Here is a 9,758-nt window from a genome sequence, read left to right on the forward strand (position 1 = left end):
TAATTTTATAATTTTATAATTTTATAATTTTATAATTTTATAATTTTATAATTTTATAATTTTATAATTTTATAATTTTATAATTTTATAATTTTATAATTTTATAATTTTATAATTTTATAATTTTATAATTTTATAATTTTATAATTTTATAATTTTATAATTTTATAATTTTATAATTTTATAATTTTATAATTTTATAATTTTATAATTTTATAATTTTATAATTTTATAATTTTATAATTTTATAATTTTATAATTTTATAATTTTATAATTTTATAATTTTATAATTTTATAATTTTATAATTTTATAATTTTATAATTTTATAATTTTATAATTTTATAATTTTATAATTTTATAATTTTATAATTTTATAATTTTATAATTTTATAATTTTATAATTTTATAATTTTATAATTTTATAATTTTATAATTTTATAATTTTATAATTTTATAATTTTATAATTTTATAATTTTATAATTTTATAATTTTATAATTTTATAATTTTATAATTTTATAATTTTATAATTTTATAATTTTATAATTTTATAATTTTATAATTTTATAATTTTATAATTTTATAATTTTATAATTTTATAATTTTATAATTTTATAATTTTATAATTTTATAATTTTATAATTTTATAATTTTTATAATTTTATAATTTTATAATTTTATAATTTTATAATTTTATAATTTTATAATTTTATAATTTTATAATTTTATAATTTTATAATTTTATAATTTTATAATTTTATAATTTTATAATTTTATAATTTTATAATTTTATAATTTTATAATTTTATAATTTTATAATTTTATAATTTTTATAATTTTATAATTTTATAATTTTATAATTTTATAATTTTATAATTTTATAATTTTATAATTTTATAATTTTATAATTTTATAATTTTATAATTTTATAATTTTATAATTTTATAATTTTATAATTTTATAATTTTATAATTTTATAATTTTATAATTTTATAATTTTATAATTTTATAATTTTATAATTTTATAATTTTATAATTTTATAATTTTATAATTTTATAATTTTATAATTTTATAATTTTATAATTTTATAATTTTATAATTTTATAATTTTATAATTTTATAATTTTATAATTTTATAATTTTATAATTTTATAATTTTATAATTTTATAATTTTATAATTTTATAATTTTATAATTTTATAATTTTATAATTTTATAATTTTATAATTTTATAATTTTATAATTTTATAATTTTATAATTTTATAATTTTATAATTTTATAATTTTATAATTTTATAATTTTATAATTTTATAATTTTATAATTTTATAATTTTATAATTTTATAATTTTATAATTTTATAATTTTATAATTTTATAATTTTATAATTTTATAATTTTATAATTTTATAATTTTATAATTTTATAATTTTATAATTTTATAATTTTATAATTTTATAATTTTATAATTTTATAATTTTATAATTTTATAATTTTATAATTTTATAATTTTATAATTTTATAATTTTATAATTTTATAATTTTATAATTTTATAATTTTATAATTTTATAATTTTATAATTTTATAATTTTATAATTTTATAATTTTATAATTTTATAATTTTATAATTTTATAATTTTATAATTTTATAACTTTATAATTTTATAATTTGGTAATTTTATAATTTTATAATTTTATAATTTTATAATTTTATAATTTTATAATTTTATAATTTTATAATTTTATAATTAAATAATTTTAAAATTTTATAATTTTTTAATTTAATTATTTTATATTTTTATAATTTTTATAATTTTATAATTTTATAATTTTATAATTTTTATAATTTTATAATTTTATAATTTTATAATTTTATAATTTTATAATTTTATAATTTTATAATTTTATAATTTTATAATTTTATAATTTTATAATTTTATAATTTTATAATTTTATAATTTTATAATTTTATGAATTTATAATTTAATAATTTTATAATTTTATAATTTTATAATTTTATAATTTTATAATTTTATAATTTTATAATTTTATAATTTTATAATTTTATAATTTTATAATTTTATAATTTTATAATTTTATAATTTTATAATTTTATAATTTTATAATTTTATAATTTTATAATTTTATAATTTTATAATTTTATAATTTTATAATTTTATAATTTTATAATTTTATAATTTTATAATTTTATAATTTTATAATTTTATAATTTTATAATTTTATAATTTTATAATTTTATAATTTTATAATTTTATAATTTTATAATTTTATAATTTTATAATTTTATAATTTTATAATTTTATAATTTTATAATTTTATAATTTTATAATTTTATAATTTTATAATTTTATAATTTTATAATTTTATAATTTTATAATTTTATAATTTTATAATTTTATAATTTTATAATTTTATAATTTTATAATTTTATAATTTTATAATTTTATAATTTTATAATTTTATAATTTTATAATTTTATAATTTTATAATTTTATAATTTTATAATTTTATAATTTTATAATTTTATAATTTTATAATTTTATAATTTTTTAATTTTATAATTTTATAATTTTATAATTTTTTAATTTTATAATTTTATAATTTTATAATTTTATAATTTTATAATTTTATAATTTTATAATTTTATAATTTTATAATTTTATAATTTTATAATTTTATAATTTTATAATTTTATAATTTTATAATTTTATAATTTTATAATTTTATAATTTTATAATTTTATAATTTTATAATTTTATAATTTTATAATTTTATAATTTTATAATTTTATAATTTTATAATTTTATAATTTTATAATTTTATAATTTTATAATTTTATAATTTTATAATTTTATAATTTTATAATTTTATAATTTTATAATTTTATAATTTTATAATTTTATAATTTTATAATTTTATAATTTTATAATTTTATAATTTTATAATTTTATAATTTTATAATTTTATAATTTTATAATTTTATAATTTTATAATTTTATAATTTTATAATTTTATAATTTTATAATTTTATAATTTTATAATTTTATAATTTTATAATTTTATAATTTTATAATTTTATAATTTTATAATTTTATAATTTTATAATTTTATAATTTTATAATTTTATAATTTTATAATTTTATAATTTTATAATTTTATAATTTTATAATTTTATAATTTTATAATTTTATAATTTTATAATTTTATAATTTTATAATTTTATAATTTTATAATTTTATAATTTTATAATTTTATAATTTTATAATTTTATAATTTTATAATTTTATGATTTTATAATTTTATAATTTTAAAATTTTATAATTCTATAATTTTATAATTTTATAATTTTATAATTTTATAATTTTATAATTTTATAATTTATAATTTTATAATTTTATAATTTTATAATTTTATAATTTTATAATTTTATAATTTTATAATTTTATAATTTTATAATTTTATAATTTTATAATTTTATAATTTTATAATTTTATAATTTTATAATTTTATAATTTTATAATTTTATAATTTTATAATTTTATAATTTTATAATTTTATAATTTTATAATTTTATAATTTTATAATTTTATAATTTTATAATTTTATAATTTTATTTATTCCTGAAAGTTATAGCTAATTTGAACTTGTTTCAATCGCATATTTTATCTTGTTATTTTGTTATTTTTCTTTATTGGAGGTGGACAAAAGCCCCCTTGAGCTGTGTCTGGTATTATTCAAGACACTTTCTCAAAAAGGCACAAAACCACCTCATCTTATCGCATCAACAAGTACACAAAACTCAAATGATACAAGACGGGTTCACTCTTAAAACTAACTCAATAAATTAACATAAATATCACAGTTCTAAAATCTACGTGTGTATCGTCAGGTTAGGGATGGGATTTCAGGTGATTAAGGAATCGTTTTTTGATTGTGTCACGGGAGATGTCAAAGTCAAACAGATCTGAGCACAAGTTAAAAACACGACACATACTAGAAACCGGTTCGTTCTGCCCGTAGTTTGTGAGAGCCCTGCGGACAGTCAAGAATGAGTGATTACGGAGTACGCGAGGGCGAGTGTTTATGTTGACCATTTGCAAAACGACAGGACAATCGATGGACGAACGAAGGAGATCTGCAACGAAAGTCGCCTTGGCAACGTCACGTCTTACTGTAAGAAGTTCGAGATTAAGCATTTTACAGCGCTCTGGGTAACTCGGCGGATTGGCGGGATCAGGCCAGATAATGTGACGTTGCGCGTACTTAACGAACTTCCGTTGCACTGTTTCTACGCGTTGAATCGCGTTTTGGTAGAAGGGAGCCCAAACAGTACAACAATACTCCAAAGTAGAGCGAACCAACGAACAATAAAGAGCTTTGAGACAGCCTAAATCCCGGAAGTTTTTAGCAATTCTGAAGATGAAGCCAAGAGTTTTGGAAGCCTTGGAGACTGTATACGTGATGTGGTCAGTAAACGTCATTTTGCTATCCAGCATCACACCTAAATCTTTCACACAAGAGGTCCTGGGTATGGTGGTGTTTGAAAGTGTGTAGTCAAAGGAAATGGTATTGCGCTTGCGTGTGAAAGAGATGACCGAGCACTTGGAAGCGTTCAGAACCATCCTGTTGTCGGAGCACCAGTTGGCGAACCGGTTGAGCTGCTCCTGAAGAATCTGGCAGTCGGTATCATTCTCGACAACGACGAACAGCTTGATGTCATCCGCATACGACAGTTTGTGACAGCCTAGCAGATGATGCACGTCGTTCATGTAGAGGAGGAAGATCAGAGGGCCCAGATGGCTTCCTTGTGGAACGCCTGAAAAAACAGAAAAAGCAGCGGAAATCACGTCACCGATTTTGACGCTCATTTCACGTCCAGTGAGATAGGAGCGAAGCCAATCAAGCATGGGCCCGCCGAAGCCTAGTCGTTCCAGTTTAGCAACGGCGATACGGTGGTTCAGCTTGTCGAAGGCCGCTGATAGGTCCGTATAGATGGCATCGATCTGCTTCCGTTGCTGCATGGTTCGTAGAATGAAGGACGAGTAAGAGACCAAGTTGGAGTTAGTGGAACGTTTCGCCATGAAGCCGTGTTGTTCCTGGGCGACATGGTCACAGCAGTTGAACTTGATAAAATCCAGCACGATAACTTCGAACAGCTTGCTAACTGCGCAGAGGGCTGCAATTCCACGATAGTTCCGGACATCACGTTTGGGGCCCTTCTTGTGAACTGGGAACACGTAAGACTTCTTCCAGCAACACGGGAAAACTCCAGTAGCAAGCGAGGTGTTGAAAAGTTGAGCCAGTGGTTCCGCGAGTGCATCACAACACTTTTTGAGCACAAACGCTGGGATGCCGTCTGGACCGCAGCTGGTAGAACCTTTGAGAGAGGCGCAGGCACGACGGATGGACTCGGAAGTGACCACCGGGTGAGGTCCGATGGGAGGTCGCAGTGAAACGTTGCTAGCAGCCTTAGCAATATGCGTTTCCTCTACTGCTTCGTTGGTGAATACGCTGCTGAACTGGCGACGAAATAGATCGCTTATACTCTCGGTGGAAGTGGCCTCCTCACCGTCGAGTATCATCGCAGTTGGCAGACCTGTCTCTTTCCGCTGCTCGTTTACATGATTCCAGAACTTCTTGGGGTCTCGTTTCAATCGGCTTTGGATTCGGTGTTGGTGGCGATGGAAAAGTAGTTTGTTCAGGATACTGTACTTCCGGTTTCTTGACCTGTCATGAACATTTTCAGAAAAAAACGATTCCGGGTGGCCACAGTCGGTCCGATTGGCAATGGGTTAGTCTTTTTGAACTTGTTACACAATTTCATGAACGTAGCCATGACGCATGCCCACTTTGGACAAGAAAAGTGTATTGGCCATATATTCGGATTATGGCCGGGACCCTGGAACCGGTTCCGGGTGGCCACAGTCGGTCCGATTGGTATTGCATTAGTTTTTCCGTACTTGTTACACAATTTCATGAACATAGACATGTCGCATGCCCACTTTGGACAAGAAAAGTGTACTGGTCATATCTTCGGATTATGACCGGGACCCTGGAACCGGTCCCAGGTTACTGACCGGGTTTCCCGTGTCCAACATGGTTCTAGTTCAATAAAATGACCTTCGTTTGATTGCAGATGATGAAATTCCATAGTATTTCACTCGTATTCATCTTTTTTGGATGGTTTTTGTAATCAGAAAAATGACCAGGCTAGCGTAGCCCCAATCTGGCCCTGGGAAATCCGGAATATCTCCGGCCAGGGAACCGGAATCCGGATTTTTCCGATTGCATCGTGTTCCGTATTAAAATCCTGAGCGAACAAGCCCAAAACATCGAAAATTGGTTGTGTTTGAGCCAAGATATGATTTTTTGAATATTAAATTTCCACGTGGTACTTAAAGGGTTAAATACTGAAATACTAAAACATTAAAATATTAAAATACCAAATTAGTAAAAAAAAACTAAAAACAATTCATTTCAAATAATTTCATCAATATTTGTGAAGCCAAATTAGAATTTTCTATCATTTTGAGCAACTTTTGTTCTACGAAAAACATCACTTCTCTTGTTTTATCTTTTTCTTGTTTCGTTTTAAGTATTTTAATTTAAATTTTTTTTGTTAGGTTTATGTTTGTTTTAGGTAGTATTTCGCCTTTTCTACCACCTCCTATCATTACATTTTGCCTATTTATTTTTTTCATGTTTTTACAGTAACTTTTTTTTATTTATTTTTTGCATGTTTTCAACATTTTCTGCTTTGTAATGGCACCATAATCATTTAAATTGTAAATAAATGTTAAGAGGCATAGTCTGGGGCACTAGAAAAAATACTGCATTCTTCTTTTTACTTAAAGTCTAGGAAATGTTAGTAAAAAACACAATCGAAGCCCGTCTAAAGGCGGGATTGGGTTGTAGAGGGATAACCTTGTCTGTTTGGAAGTGTGTGGTCTTAATCGTGTTCAGAGCCCCAAGATTAGTTAAATTTGAGTAGTCGTTTGCAGGTCACATAATACCCTTTGTGTTTAGGGTTTTCTATACAGCCGCCATCTTGGTTTGAATAACATTGTCTGTTTGGAAGTCTGTAGTGGTCTTAATCGTGTACAGCGCCCCAAGATTAGTTAAATTTGAGTAGTCGTTTGCAGGTCACATAATACCCTTTGTGTTTAGCATTTTCTATACAGCCGCCATCTTGGCCGCCATCTTGGCCGCCATCTTGGCCGCCATCTTGGTTTGAATAACATTGTCTGTTTAGAAGTCTGTAGTGGTCTTAATCGTGTTCAGAGCCCCAAGATTAGTTAAATTTGAGTAGTCGTTTGCAGGTCACATAATACCCTTTGTGTTTAGGGTTTTCTATACAGCCGCCATCTTGGCCGCCATCTTGGTTTGAATAACATTGTCTGTTTGGAAGTCTGTAGTGGTCTTAATCGTGTTCAGAGCCCCAAGATTAGTTAAATTTGAGTAGTCGTTCGCAGGTCGCATAATACCCTTTGTGTTTAGGGTTTTCTATACAGCCGCCATCTTGGCCGCCATCTTGAATGTCTTGCGTCTCTTTGAAAATTCCGCCTATCAACCTTTAAATTCGGATTCAGCTGGATCGATTTAGTCTAATTCATACTTTGTTGATTTTGTTTTCTTTGTTTGACAAAAAATATCCCAAAATTACAATTTTATGCTTGCTTTCCTTAGTGGCAATACCGGATTAGGCCCTTTGGCCATGTCGGTTGGAGACCACTTCACTAAAATGCTAATAACTTTTTGGGGTTAACTCGGATCGTCTTGCACTCTTCTACAAAGTTGTTGGGCATTAAATTTCACATAAGAATCTCACGTTTGGCAAATTTTGGACACTCGCAACGCCACCTACAGGGAGAATTACGAAACTGTGCCGTTTCTCCATACATTTTGACGATTTTTCCCATACAAACTTCATGCCCGAGTATCAATGGGTTAATGTTGACCGATTTCGCTCAAATTTTGCACAGAGGCTTAGAATACCCTAGGGATCAGTTTTCGGCTTGTGGAGCTGGGGGTCATTTTTTCTGGGCACCCTAGTGCACATACACATGTAGTATACCACTGCTTTGATCTACTTTTGATATCACGACGAGATTGAAATGATATCTACAATTGAAATTAAAACCGTGTTCGTGTGTTTTAATTTCCTGCGTCGCAAAAGAATCTGATTGGTTGATTCAAGGTCAACTAGGTACAATTATCACGGCTCGAGGAACTCTATAAAGCTGAGTCGAAAAACCGACGCTTCACTTTAGTTGGAGTGCTTTTACGAAACGGTTTTGCTTTTTTCGAACAGTTTAATTTCGGTGAAAAGTTTTAAGTGGAATTAGTTCTGGTGATTGTGATACTCTTTCTGGAAAAGCAGTAAGTGCATAGGGAAACGATATTGTAAAGCTTCGCGAACTACAAATGCGCTTAATTTCTAGCAATCAAAGCTTTGAAGAATAGTTCCCCCCAGAACAAGCAAAGGTTATGCGAACCCTTTGCACGTGTCAGGTTAGATCTAACTACAGATCGTGAGATTAGGCAGAAATGCAACTTTTGGCCATGTTATAGGTTGCCCATTAACGTGGGTGCAAGTCTCGGGGCAGAAAAGCCGTACATTTCGTCGTTCGACGCTGGGAAAGCTTCGTTGGTCAAACTGGTGGATGAAAACCACGACGGGGTCGTGACGAACCGTTTCAACCGCCTTAGTCAACTCCAACGACTCGGAGACGCATCTACTCCGCCCACCCAGTTGACCCCACACGTCCTTTTCGAAGCAATCCCAGAGCTTGGAGGAAGTTCCGAGCTTTCGAGCACGCCAAAAGCTCGCCGGCTGCCCAGCCGATTCTAACCTCGCTTGCCCGACCGAAGGAAGTGCGAGGAACGAGACGAAAGCCTGACAGCAGCAGTACCATCCATCTCCACGGATACGAAACAACGTTGGACCGAGCGTCCCCATCAAGAACGTCGCCGTGAGACGGCCACGTGTAAACGTTGGTTCCGCTAGAACGTGTCGACGCCGATCGCTGTGCTACGTGTCCACGGTGGAGTACTGCTAGCCGCCGCTAGAGTGCGGTAGGGTTGCGCGAACGCACCGGAGCTGTTTGATCGCTGATCGTCGCAGTAGGTCCGGACCTAGGAGAATCTTCACGCCGTTCAAGAACACCTGCAAGCAGTTGCTGGTACCAGATTAGTAGGGTAAAGTACAGTGCACGACAATAGGGAATAGTTTTTGCTAGATTTAAGATCTAAACCCCCCTTAGTATTAATTTAAGCTCATTTACAACCACAAATAAAACCCCGGGTCTTTTCGGATTTTGCGTTGCAAAAACGAGGATTAATTCTGCACGAGTTTAACTTAAATATACATTCTTTCGTTTCGTAATGAATTTTGTTTTGCTTAATAAATTTTGGATTAGAATGCACTCTAACTAATGCGTTCGTTTGTTTTAAAGACTGAGATGAAAGAGTTCGTAAATGTTGTTGACCTTGAGTAAATTTTTGGGATCTTTTGGTTCGACTTTTCGGTTTAGATTACACTAAAACTCGCCTTGAGATCAAGAGCTTCAGGTCGGGCTTCCCTGATTAAAATCCACAAACAACCTCCAACTTTTGGAGTGGCGCTAAAGTTGTTTGCAGGCTAAGCATAAAAAGATGTTTCAAATCAATTGGATCGTCCAGGGATTGCGCTATGTAACGCTCCTGGTACGTTGTAAAAAGGTTACGCGTTACAATC

Source organism: Culex pipiens, unplaced genomic scaffold, assembly GCF_016801865.2.
Source record: "Culex pipiens pallens isolate TS unplaced genomic scaffold, TS_CPP_V2 Cpp_Un0056, whole genome shotgun sequence".
NCBI lineage: Eukaryota > Metazoa > Arthropoda > Insecta > Diptera > Culicidae > Culex > Culex pipiens.